Below are 14,677 nucleotides of genomic sequence, written 5' to 3' on the forward strand. Positions count from 1 at the left end.
GGATTAAGAATGTGAGTCCCAGGTGGAACAGGGACTGTGTCCAACCTAACTTGAATCTACCCTAGCCTTTAGAACAGTGCTTGGAACGTAATAAGGATTTAACAAGTACCATTATTATTATTGTTTAGTAGCTTGATTTTCTGGAGCAGTTTCACCATAATAATAATGATGGCATTTGTTAAGCACTTACTATGTGCGAAGCACTGTTCTAAGCACTGGGAGGGATACCGCTAATCTCCTCACGGTACCTTGTTCTCCCCTGTCCCTCCATCGACCCCCGGCCCACGTCATCCCCCGGGCCTGGAATGCCCTCCCTCTGCCCATCCGCCAAGCTAGCTCTCTTCCTCCCTTCAAGGCCCTACTGAGAGCTCACCTCCTCCAGGAGGCCTTCCCAGACTGAGCCTCTTCCTTCCTCTCCCCCTCGTCCCCCTCTCCATCCCCCCATCTTACCTCCTTCCCTTCCCCACAGCACCTGTATATATGTATATTTGTTTGTACATATTTATTAGTCTATTTATTTATTTATTTGACTTGTTCATATCTATTCTATTTATTTTATTTTGTTAGTATGTTTGGTTTTGTTCTCTGTCTCCCCCTTTTAGACTGTGAGCCCACTGTTGGGTAGGGACTGTCTCTATATGTTGCCAATTTGTACTTCACAAGTGCTTAGTACAGTGCTCTGCACATAGTAAGCGCTCAATAAATACGATTGATGATGATGATGATCAGGTTGTCCTACGTGGGGCTCACAGTCTTAATCCCCATTTAACAGATGAGATAACTGAGGCCCAGAGAAGTTAAGTGCCTTGCCCAGAGTCACACAGCTGATAAGTGGCGGAGCCAGGATTAAATCCCCTAACCTCTGGCTCCCAAGGCTGTTATCTTTCCACTGAGCCACGCCGCTTCTCATGCTGCATCCATCATCATCAATCTGTTTCACAATCAAAGAACGCTGGGAGTCATTTGCCAAGTAAGCAGCTGTCCTTTGAGCCAAAAGGTACATACTTCTTTGTTTCAGAAAGAGTTCCCCTACAAGGAAGGAGGAACCATCCAAAGAAAGTTGAGGAGAGACACTTGTACGTATTCATTTTGATAATCCCTGTAAATTCTGGGCGTTGAAGAGACACAGCACCCCCAAAGCTTTGAGCAGGCACCTTCCAACCTCACCACAAGGAGAGGAACACAAAATCCGGGACGACTGATGCAGGCTTCCCGCCCACGCTCAGAGTCCAAGGAAACGCACAGAACAGCTGCAGCCCACTCTTTTGGGCATGAATACGGTCTTCAGTATCAATTCTGAATTGCAAATGATTAGTATCATTTACTACATTTTAAAGAACCTCAGGATGCTCATGTCGGCCTCTCACTTGATTGGCTGATGGTGCAGACACCTCATCGTGGGCGGAAAAGATGTTGGTACAAGCCGAGCATGACTATAGGAACAGCCCAGAGTCGTTTTCAGGTGATGTGTGCTGCTCAGTCTTTAACTTCTTAAAATTTCAGTCTACAACGAGCAAGTGGCTAGAGCACAGGCCTGGCAGTTCTAATTCCAGCTCCACCACTTGTCTGCTGTGTGACCTTGGGCAAGTCATTTAACTTTTCTGTCCCTCAATTCCCTCATCTGTAAAAGGGGGATTAGGATTGTGAGCCCCGTATGGGTCATGGACTAGGTTCAACCTGATTAGCTTGTATCTAACCCAGGGTTTAGCACAGTGTCTAGCACCTAGTAAGTGCTTTAACAAATACCACAAAAAACTCTGCAATTGCCCACAACCAGCTTACAGTCAAGAGGATATTGGACTTGGCTGATCTGTTAACAGCTATATTGATTGTTTGAGATGGGTTTGGGTATGTCTGAAATGGTTGCTCTGTCCTTTTTGCTGGAATATACCCCATTTCAATGTTCCATTTAGCAGCTACTTAGGCATCTTGTAATCAGGCATTCTTTGTGCAAGTCCTGGTCTAGCAGAGTTGTATTGTAGTGAGTGTTGTTCAGTGTTGGCGAGACCAGGCTAGGATGTGGCAACAGTAGAGGGCTTGCAATAATAATAATAATAATAATAATAATAATAATAATAATAATGTATTTTATTATAATAATGAAATAGTAATTGTGGAATTTAAGCCCTTACTCTGTGCCACACACTATACGATACACAAACGATAATGAGGTTGGACACAGACCTTTTTCTATATGGGGTTCACAATCTGAGAGGGAGAAGAGATATTATCCTCCTTTTACACATGGAATTGAGGCACAGAGAAGTTAAACGACCTGCCTAAAGTCACACAGCAGGCAAGTGGTGGAACCAGGACTAGAACCCCGGTCCTCTGCCACTCAGGACTGTGTTCTTTCTACTAGGCCACACTGTTCTTCTTTGCTCTTCCAGGGGAAGTTCAGGAGTCCAAGGACTAGATTAGGAAACAAGGACAGGCACGGCCAGCAACAAATGAATCAGCACCGTAAGGGACAATTAATCCAACAGTTGTATTTATTGAGTACATCCTGCATCCAGAACACCGTACTATGTGTTTAGGAGAATACAACAGAGGAAGAAGACGCAATCTCTGCCAACAAGGAGCTTCTAGTCTATAGGGGTAGAAAATCACAAAATAGGAGGAGGAAGCAGGAAAGATGGATATGTTAAAAAGCGAGAGTTTAAATAGGGTATATAAACTATGCAGTGCAAAAGGGCAAATGATTATTAAATGACATGGGCAGAAGAAAAGCTAACTGGGAAGAGCAACCCAGAGAAGGTGGGATTTTAGAAGAACAGAGCTGTAGTCTGGGAGATGTGGGGAGGGAATTCCAAGTAGTAGAAAAGGCATGAAGAAGGGGTCAGAGGCGGGAGAGTCAAAGGTCCTGGGACCATTGATGAGGAAAGTGAGAAGCAACAGGGAAGATTAGTAGGGTACCAAAACAGGACACTGCAGCCACCACATTGTTACATTAGACAATTCTCTCAGCATTGCTTAATCAAGCAAGTCAGTAGTATTTATTGAACTTGTACTGTGTGCAGAACACTGTAATAATAATAATAATAATAATTTTGGTATTTGTTAAGTGCTTACTATGTGCAAAGCACTGTTCTAAGCGCTGAGGAGGATACAAGGTGATCAGGTTGTCCCATGTGGGGCTCACAATCTTAATCCCCATTTTACAAATGAGGTAACTGAGGCACAGAGAGGTTAAGTGACTTGCCCAAAGTCACACAGCTGATGAGCGGTGGAGTGGGGATTTGAACCCATGACCTCTGACTCCAAAGCCCATGCTCTTTCCACTGAGCCATGCTGCTTCTCTGACCAAGTTCTCTGGAGAGGGCTCCACAACCCATCCTTAACGGGGAAAACTGCTGTGATTTTCAACGGTATTTCTGATGACTAAAGAAAGAACATTAACCCACAGATATAGAAACTGTCATCACTACCTTTGTTTATTACCTCAATTTATGCATTCCAAGGTATCTTCTTTCTTAGATTTCCTGTCCTGGGCTGAATACTTGCTGGGAATAGAAAATCTGGAGTGAGTTCTGCTTTCACTTCAATTCAGGCAGAATTGGATTGTTTATGTTAGAGCTGCTTGGTTTCTACATTTTCAACAATGTGTTTTTCTATTTTTTTTTTTAATGATAAGTCCTACCTTCTGAAGGTTCAGAGATAGCAATGTGACCTATGTAACTCGGTGGTTAAACACCTGGTCTTTGGTCATTTTTCTAGAAATCTTTCAGACCCATTTCTCTTTGAAGCTAGGGAAGAGTGCTTGGCACCTGGAAAGTGCTTAACAAATGACATAATTATTATTAAGATTACTAATATCAATTAGTATTACTAATACTAATAATTAGTATTATAATTACTAATCAGTATTGGTAGTATTAAAATTAGTATTATTGTTATTAATATTAATAATAAGAGTGTTGGAAGAACAGTGAAAATTCTTCTCACACCCCAAATTGTATCACCCACCTTCTCGGAACATATAGAGGGGATGGGTTTCCATGTGAATATTGGGTTTTAAGGCCCTCATATTACCATAAAGTCAACATAGTCCCTGATTCTGAGCCCCATGAAATCCAGAGAAATTGTATCCGTGGCGCTTGAGAAACCCAGACTTCCTCTGAAGACAGTGTCCATTTACCCTTTAACATTTAGGCTCGTCTATCCATGCAAATATGACAGCTTCGAAAATGTCACTGTGCATTTCAGCTGGGAAAGGAGAGGGGTGGGAGTGAAGTGCTACAGGGCTCAAGTGATGGTTCCTTTGTGCTCGCTCTATTTATATCGTGGTTGTTTAGCGTCGCCAAGATGTTCCCAGTCAGAATCTATAAGACCAAATTGTGCTTAATCATTGCACGGGTGGGGAATATGCCTTAAGCCAACACCAGCAATCGAAGTGCATAAAATTTAGTAACCGTTTCTCAAATAAGGTGTACGGAGTTATCCCCGTATGGACCGCACCCGGACAAAAGATTGATTCTTGCCCGGTTGGAGATGGTCATGCAAATTGCGTAAGAAATGCCTACATGGTTAAACTCATTAGAACAATTAGCCCATGGATATGCTGTGAAATACAGGAATTATCATTTTAGAACAGGCTACAGTGGAAGAGCCCGTTACCTGTGGATCCTCATCATTATTCCTCCGTTGGTTTTATTACAGTGTTAAGTGATAGAAGAATCAAGATGAATTAGGGGTTTCGCTTGAATTTTCACAAAAATAGTATTTGAGTCAATATTGGGAGAGAGCATATTCTGAGCTCGCTTGCATGTTGTCATATTGTGAGGATGGAACAGCTTTTATTTTAATTTGCGAATATTATTTTATAAGCACAGTCTATTTTTGCTGTGCTGGTGGCTGGGTTGGTGGAATTATGAAAGGGCTGACGTAGGAATTAAAGCACTTACTAAGTGCTTACTATGTGCCGAGTGCTGGGGAAGATGAGGAACTCACATCTATCTTATCCCCATTTTACAGATGAGGAAACTGAGACCCAGAGAGGTTAAGTGACTCGTCCAGAGTCATACAGCAGGTCAGCGTTAGAGTTGAGACTAGAACCTGGGTCTCCTGACTCCCAGCCTTGCGTTCTTTCAACCGCCTCCAGGAGAATTTACTAAGTTCAACATTTCTTTTAGTTTCTTTTATCCTGGGGTAAACTTGACCCAGATGGAAAGGACAGAAAGATACCTAGGGATGGGAATACCCAGCCCCCAACCCGGACCCCTGAACAGCTGAGCAGTTAAAGAGCCATATGTGGAATTCATTCCGGGATGAATTCTTCTTTAAGAAAACCCTTCCATGACAGATGAGGGCTCTCCCAGCTATTAGTTCAGGACCAACCTCAATAAATACCATGAATTAGTTGATTAAAACCCTAGTCTCTATTTTCATTTGGGTTTTCCAAGTAGACAAGAAACACTGAGAAAGGAGGAAATTGGGGTGGTGCTACTGTCTTCGTGTAACTCAACGATGACTTGGTTTCTAGGACAGACATCGTGAGTTCCAGAGGCAAAATGGATTATGCATTACTTGAAGGCAAATGATAGCAAGAGCTCCTTCCCAGACTCACCCATCTGTACTGTTCACCCATATTGATCAATCAATGATATTTATTAAATGCTTAACTAGGTAGAGAGCACTATACTAAAACACTTGGGGAAGTACAAAATAATAGTCAGTAGATGAGATCGCTGCCCACAAGCTGTGTGGAAAAAAATAAGCCAAGATACAATGACTGAACTTGACCCAGTTTCCTACCAATCCTCCTGCCACGTGGCGAAAGCACATTTTGACACCAATTCAGTTTAAAAATAATAATTGTGGTATTTGCTAAGCACTTACTATGAGCCAGGCGCTGCACTAAGCACAGGGGCTGGTACAAGCAAATCTGGTGGGACACAGTCCCTGTCCCACATGTGGCTCACAGTCTCAACCCCCTTTTGACAGATGAAGTCACTGAAGCCCAGAGAAGTAAAATGACTTGCCCACGGTGACACGGCAGACAAGTGGCAGAGCCGAAATTAGAACCCATGACCACCTGATTCCCAGGCTCATGCTCTATCCACTATACAATGCTACTCCCCAGGAAGCTGCTAGGGTGCATTTATGTGATAAGATTCCTTTGTACATGATCTCAGTCCTGAAGACCAAGGCTCATTTTTGACTCCTGATGCTCCATCACTGTACAATGGGGATGCAGGAGTGTGGAAATAGGTTTAAAGGACACCCCAGAGCATAGAATGTAATCGCTGACGATGTTCTGCATATATCAACAGTCTAAACCTGGAAAGACACCTAGGGACAGGAACTGTCTTTATTTGATTATATTTTATCATCGCTAGCGCTTAGTACAGTCCTTGGCACACAGTAGCCTATTAAATGCTAAAACTATTATTACCTAGACTAGGACTCAAACCAGAACTTCTCAGCTTTTCTTCTGTGAAAACCACAGTTTTTCAGAACTTCTCACCCGCCCCCAACCCCAACTTTATTTTATGGAACCAACATCCTGGAGAAGTTTAATTCTGCCTTCTTCGCAGCTCCCAGAAGACTCAGCACAACACTCGACTGTTTAGGGGCATTTGTTATATGCTGAAAGCACCAGATTATGTGCTCCTTGTTGGCCGGGACTGTTTTTCCTCCCCATTGTACTCTCCCAAGCCCTTAAAATAGTGCTCTACACATGGTAGGCATCAGTAAAGACTGTAAATTGATTGATTGAGTGACTGATTGATCTAGCATGAAACAATGAGGAGTGGAAAGAAGTTATAGTCAATGGAAGGCGTGACTGTTTTGAGACCAGACGTTGCACATGAATAGGGATTTCAAGTGTCAGGCCGATGTTGGATACTGCCAATTTCCAAATGCAATTGGTGATGTCTTCCAATGCAACAGAAGATTTTAAATTCTACTGTGGCTGTGGGTCTGGGACTTTATTAATACACAAAAGGGCATACAGCATTATTTGTTTCCTGGTTACTACTAACAAAGCATCCCAAGTATGGTAAGCCAAAGTAACATGAGTCTGGATTTTTGGTTTCTTTCCTAGTGAACATCATCCAAATGCGGAACTCTCCCTGCCTTCAATGGGAGCTCTGAGCCTTACAAGGCTTAGCAATGGATGAGGAATAGGTCCCATAAAATTCTACATGTGTAATCCTTAAAATTAACAATTAATACACAGGAGAGTCGAATCAACCATTAATGTCCCAGAAATTGTATGCAGGAATGATGCCTTACAGAAAAGAGGAATCAAAAATGCTTAGTTGACCTATCGCTTCCCCACCATCAATGGCAAGATGGAGTTCACTGATTTTTGGATCACAGGCAAACAGTATTGGGGGCTGGATGACTCAGGAGAATGATAATGAATTGTAGAGCCATTCGTATCTATCATGTTCATTTGAATTCAGCAGTGGCCCTGGGCCATCTGATGGAGTACTGTAATTACTGGGAAATTACTGGTTTTCTACCCCTTTCTAGGAGCCAGATCTCCTCATCACAATGATTACCACCAATGCTCTTAAACCCCTAATTGTTCCCGTGATGGTCACGAAGGGAACATTTCCATAGAATGAACAGTTTCAGTTGAGAGACCAAGGATTAAATGGACGTAAAAAATGAACTACCTCCTTTGAGTCCCAGGGAGGAAGTCAGATTCACTGAACCGAGCAGTGGCCTGGATGGTCTTTGCCTAACTCACTGATTCTGTCTGCCAGCAGAAGCAACATGAGTGTTTCTCAGCTCTCTGGTGAGTTTAGGACTAACCCAACAGCTATCCAGGTAATTTAGAAGCAGATTGGATATCCTTACTTTCTGGCAAGTAGCATCATATTGGTTTTGAAATCAAATGTTTTTTTTCAGTAGGACAGATAATGAATCATATAGTCTTAAGCCATGTGACCTAGTGGAAAGAGCAGGGGCCCGGGAGTCAGATGACCTGACTCCATCACTTACCAGCTATATGACCATGGGCAAGTCACTTCACTTCTCTGTACCTCAGTTCCCTCACCTGCAAAATGGGGAGTTAATACCTGTTCTCCCTCTTATTTACACTGTGAGCCCCATGCAGGACTTGATTATTTTGCATCTACCCCAGCGCTTAAAGTGCTTGGCACATAGTAAGCACATAACGAATACTATTATTATAGTAATACTATATTTATAATAATTATTATTATTGTTATTATTACTGTTATTAAGGATTCACAGATATTCAATCAATCGATTATATTTATCGAGTTCTTACTGTATGCAGAGTACTGTACTAAGCACTTGTGAGAGTTCAGAACAGAGTTGGTTGACACATTCCCTGCTCTCATTGAGTTTACAGTCTAGAGGGGGGAGGCATACATTGATATAAACAAATAATGTATAATATAGTATATAACACAATATATATTATACACTGTATATTTATCTATTATAAAATATATATAATTTATAGATATGTACATACTTGCTGTGGGGTTGAGGAAAGACATGGGTAACATATAAGTGCATTCCTGATTGTTGCCAAATAACATCAAAGTGAACTTTAAAAAAAAAAAAAATTACAAAAGCCAGGGTCAGAATCCTGACTCCAGAGACACTTAATATATTAAAATCAGTGTAATGGCTCCCAGAGGCTTGAGGATTTCATAGATGCTTTTCTACCAAGCCCACCAATTTATTCTTCATACCCTCTGTTGTTTTTCCCCTTTTCATACAGGAGTGGAGGATGTACTCTGCCTTTTCATATCTGTTTTAATAAAAACAAGCTTAAAAAAGTAGCACTTCAAGTTTCTACGCAAACTGGGGTCCAGTTTGAGTGGAAGTACATTTTTGTACCACTGGCACTGGTCCAAACAAAAAGATCTCCCAAATGGCTAAACAGAACTACCTCGGAGGTCCTGACAGATTCTGATGCATATAGTCCAAATTACAGCCAAGAAGACCCTTATCCTAATCAATTTTAATTGTTTCTTTAATTCGGTTCAACTGACAATTCTCTCAGGAAACCCCTACACCACTAATTCAGTACCCTTTGGGGAGATGCTGTCCTGAGATGACTCATTTAGAATATGTTCCCTCCTTTCATTGATTTTCATCCGCATCACCAAATTTCTCTGGACCCAGATAGATTTTAATTCTTTATCGGGATCTGTTTGGCCTTAATAGCATCTCTGAATTAGCATCATCCCCACTTGTTTTCCAAACCATTAAGGCAAATTCAAAGGACATTAGACCCTTGGAAAAACACTGCAGAACCCCACTTGGCATCTCTAAGTGATTTGATAAGGAGTCATTAATTCCTTTCCCTGGGTTTGGATTTTTTTTATCCAGCGGCTTTTCCGACTTGAACGGGTCTCTGGTCTCCTGTTCCCCCCAGAGACACATCATCTGGTCACATTTTCCATGTGTTTCCAATAAGAGCCCTCCTGAGAGCTCAGGGCTAAGGCTGGCTGGAGAAGAGATGGCTACCGCAGCCTGTACGGTCTCGATGCCATGCTGAACCAAAGAAAGAAGCAGAGACACTACCCAATAATAATGCTAATAATAACAGTAATTGTAGTATTTCTTAATAATAATAATAGTAATAATGGCATTTATTAAGTGCTTACGATGTGCAAAGCACTGGGGAATTTACAAGGTGATCAGGTTGTCCCACGGGGGGCTCACAGTCTTAATCCCCATTTTTACAGATGAAGTAACTCAGGCACAGAGAAGTTAAATGACTTGCCCAAAGTCACACAGCTGACAATTGGCGGAGCTGGGATTTGAACCCATGACCTCTGACTTCAAAGCCCATGCTCTTTCCACTGAGCCACGCTGCTTCTCGATAAGTTATGCAATTACTGTATATTAAGCACGGGGGTAGATACAAGATAATCAAGTTCCACACAGGGCTCACAGTCTAAGAGGAAAAACAGGTAGATGTTAAAACCCCATTTTGCAGATGAGGGAACTGAGGCACAGAGCAGTCAAGTGACTTTCCCCCGGTTTTACAGCAGGTGTGTGGTGGAGCCGGATTAGAACCCAGGTGCTCTTGACTCCCAGGCTCTTCTTTCCACTAGGCCATGCTGCTCCTCCGTAGGGATGCTGTGAGTATGCGTGGGTGATCTTTGTCTTACTCAGCCTACATACAGTGAACCAAAGCCCTACTCAGTCTGAATACAGGGGAAAACTGGCATCATAATTCTGATGGAAATAGATCTTGTAGCTATAAGACAAGTCCCCAGTTCCCCACCCCCAGGGTTTTGGTTTTTGATACAATAAGAGGTATAACTGTCAGTCCAAAAACCACCAAGAAGTTTTCAGGGTGAGCACTGACAGCTGTGTGATACTGTACTCTAAATTACATTCATTTTCTCACATACTGAAAGAGTTGTAACACACTACACCTCAGAGCTCAGACTTCAGTAAGGTGATTGTGCTTTGGAGCTACAACCTTCCGGGAAGAAAAACCCAAAAAGACTGTAATAATACTGTGGAGGTAGAAAGCCAGTGAAGTACTTCTCAAGGTTATAAATCAATCAGTCATATTTATTGAGCGCTTACTGTGTGCAGAGCACTGTACTAAGCGCTTGGGAAGTACAGTCAGTGTTTTTTTTTCCCTGAGTATTCACTGTGTATATTAATGTCTGTCTCCCTCTCTAGACTGTGAGCTCAATGTGGGCAGGGAATATGTGTATTTGTTGTAAAATACTCTCCCACACGCTTAGTACAGTGCTTTGCATGCAGTAAGTGCTCAGTAAATATGATTGAATGAATTGAATGAATGCAGAGTATTGAACTAGAGTACGTGACAAAAGTTGGTAGACACGATCCCCGGCCTCAAGGAGTTTGCAGTTCTTGCCCACATTGACCCCAAAAGCCAGGCTTGCCGAGTGATTCGGCGAACCTTCTACCTTGGATTTCTTGCTCTCCAATTCAAACGGGCAGCTATCATCTAAGAAGCCAGTCGATTATCTGCTTTGTTAGGGGCTGAGTGGGTTTATAGGCCCTAATTCAATTTTGTTGTTTAGGGAAGAAGAGTAAAAAAGAGTGGTATAAGTTCTCCTACCCTCACAAGGCTCTAGGTTATTGGCCCCATTTGGAAGAGCACTGAAACAGTCCCGAATTTATAGCACCACAGAGAAGTGGGTGGAACAGTGTTCCACTAATGACAGATTGATCGTATTTCACCAACTGACCTATATTGTACTACAGGTACAGTAGTTTTGGCTTCCCCATACTGGGACTGCTTCCAGAGGAATGCATCTGGATAACATTTGCCCATTACCCTCCCCAAAAAAGAATTAGTCACCAAGGGTCCTATTCATAAAATCTAATTCAGTCCATTTCCACTTAGAATATCACATCTTTATGTGGAAAAAGTGTGGAGTGTGCCTTTTTTCCTACATAAAGAATGCTTTTCTGTGATTAATGGACCGCATTTCCCCTTACGTGTAAGTAGACACCTCCCCGTTATATATGGAGCGAAGTTAAAATTTAACAAGTGTGGGCGTAAGAGTCACGGAAGGCTTGAGAGTCTGATGAGCTGATTTTAGCTCCATCTTGTGTATTTATTAAAAATGAATAATGTGTAGAAAATTAAATATTTTAGCTATTCAAAACTGGAAGGGGCATGCTTATGCATGCTGGTTGTCAACACACACATATCCATCAAGCAGTAGTATTGATTGAGTACCCACTGTCTGCAGAGCACTGTGCTAAGCTCTTGGGAAAGTCCAATAGGGCAAATAGATTTGACCCCTGCTTTCAAGGAGCTGAGTGCCTGATATATCTATCTGTACCTACATATGGATTATAAAACATTTATTTGTGAAAAGGACTCAAGGTTTGAGAATCTTACAGTTGCCAATGATCCCCTTGCAGTCAGGTTCAACACTCTTAATCTGTGCCATTAAGCTTTTCAGACTTCTGCTTCCCAGCACCAATGAGTTAATCTTAATGGTGTAATAGAGTTTTAATCAACCCATAAGGTTGATAAATTGACTTGATTGGAATCACGTCGTTAGCCTGTGAATTTTGGTGGGTTTTTAATAGTCACCAAGGGTGCATGGGATTTATGACAGGGCCAGTTTATGATTTTTCCTTTGGTTGAATGATCTTTTTAATGTCCTGTAACATACAGTGTTCCTTGCCTACTGTTCAATTTGGGCAATGACAAAGACTCTTAACATACTGTAAGATCAGCTCATTACATTTCATGTGAGACACAGACTCTAGCTTAAATGTGGTGTTTTCCCTCAGTCACTTTAGGGAAATGTGGGAGTTACTGAAGATGTTTAATGCAGTTTCAGCTACAGCTGCACAGCAATGCAAAAGATTTGGGCAGAAATAAATCTAGCAGCCTGAAAGACTGCAATATCTCCAAATGCCTAGAAGAGTTTTCTGCAAATTCTCAGTTCACCATTTTTTTTTCCCTATTTGATAGTATGCTTATTAGATGTTCGGGAATTTTATTCAAAACAGGAAAAAAGTTCCCCAGTAAAAATGGCCCCAGTATATAAGCAACCAAGATCCCATCCATCTCACCAGGACCACTCTGGGAATTCAATAATGATCCATCCACATCACTTTGGGAGGGGGTTGTGGGGTGTGTGTATGTGTTTCACCTGCACATGGGTTGTTCAATTATTAGTATTTATTGAGCACCTATAGTACGTAGAACTCTGAAGTGCTTAAAATTATTAGTACTATATATCTGCCCACAAGGATCTTACAATCTAGAGCCGCCCAAGCTCTACTTGGGCTTTTGGATGGGAAAGAATCACTCTCTTCTCCATGCACAGGGAAAGCTGGCTGTTCCAATCCAGGAAAGACTCTACCTCTCTATCGGTGACTGTATATAGAAGGAGAGGGAAAATTATTTTCCCGGACAGTGGCTCTCTGTGATGCCTAGGGTTTTCTTAATGGCATATGTTAAGCATTTACTAGGTACAAGACACTGTACTAAGCGCTGGTGTAGATACAAGATAATTCAGTTGGACATGGTCCATATCCTACATGGGGCTCACAGCCTTAATCCCCATTTTACAGAGGTCCAGAGACGTGAAGTGACTTGCCCAAGGTCACAAAGCAGACAGGTGGCAGAGCTGGAAGTAGAACCCAGGTCCTCTTACTCTCGGGCCTGTGCTGTACACACTAGGCTGGGTGGCTTTTCAAAGAAGTTGCTTCTCAGTGACATTACTGCTGCAGTAATGTCAGAGTGCAGCCCGCAAGAGGACTCTGGATAAAACCACTAGGACATGGAAGTAACAGACTCCTCTGCACATGGTCACGGTCCAGTAAAATACACAGTGGCCTAATGGCTAGAGCACAGGTCTGGCACTCAGCAGGCTAATTGAGTAGTCCCAACTCTGCCACAGCCAATGGCCTGCTGGGAGACCTTGGGTAAGACACTTTACTTCTCTGTGCCTTAGTTCCCTCACCTCTAAAATGGGGATAAAATACCTGCTCTCCATCCTTTTAGATTATGTGCCCCAAGTGATATAAGGACTTGGTCCTCTGACTGTCTCGTACCTACCCGAGTGCTTAGCATTTAGTAAGTGCTTATTTACTGCCATAATAATAATAACATTATTATTATCATCCACCTTAGATGAGGAGGAAATCAATCAGTATTATTTATTTACTGAACACCTACTGTGTAAACCATTCTGTACTAAATAGTTGGGTGAGTACAACAGAGTCCTGGTGCTCAGAAAGGTGACAGTCTAACAAGGGAGACAGACACAAAATAATTTACTGAGGGTGGGATGAATACCCAGTGACAGGTCTTTGAAGGTGGGGAGAATGGTGGTCTGTCATGTATGAAAGGGGAGGAACTTTCAGGCCAGAGGGAAAACGTGGGCAAGAGTCAATGGCGAGATAGAGGAGGCTTAAGTTCAGTGAGTAGATTGGCAGTAGAGGAGCAAAGTGTGCGGACTGGATTGTAATCGGAAATCAGTGAGGTAAGGTAAGAAGCGGGGAGCTGACTGAGTGCTTTAAACTCCATCCTCCAGCTTCCCAGCCTTAATGCACGGCCATGAAAGCAGAATGGGAGTTCTTTTACTCTACTGATAATACACAATGTAATTATTTCATTTGATCCTACTGGCTAGTTAGGAGTTTCTAGATGGTGTTCTTGAGCTTTGGGCACAGAATAGTATTTAGCAATCCACAGCAAAAGGCAAAGAAATAGAATAACAGCAATCTATCTCAAGAAAAGCAACTCTTGGGGCCAGAGGTGGGCTGTGGAGATGGCTCATCGACATAAATACAATGTACATCTATGACATGCAAATATACTATGTCAACTGGCCAGTCATGGCGCCAATGCTTTGGCAAGATCATTCACAGATGTTCCATAGAAATGTAGAGGAGAGAGGTCAACAATCTGTAAATAAATGTAGTTGCCCAATTCTTCTCTGGACAATTTCCTCCTCAGCAGAATACGTATTGTAATAAATGTTTCATCTGGGAAACTTTCCAGATTCATTTTTAAAATAAAAAAGCCAGCATGGTTGTTCTTGATGCGTCTTTGTGTCTGTAACAGTGGCACAGCCACAACTCAGATGTTTTCTCGCCTGTGTAAGAGATGGTCAGAACCCAAGAGCAAACACAGAGTGAACAGGAGGGGAAAAAAAGAGAAATAGAATGGTTTGAGTATATGGCACGCAGGCCTGCCTTGTGGAGCAGATTTCAACTGTAA

The sequence above is a fragment of the Tachyglossus aculeatus genome, chromosome 25 (genome assembly GCF_015852505.1).
Source record: "Tachyglossus aculeatus isolate mTacAcu1 chromosome 25, mTacAcu1.pri, whole genome shotgun sequence".
Lineage (NCBI taxonomy): Eukaryota > Metazoa > Chordata > Mammalia > Monotremata > Tachyglossidae > Tachyglossus > Tachyglossus aculeatus.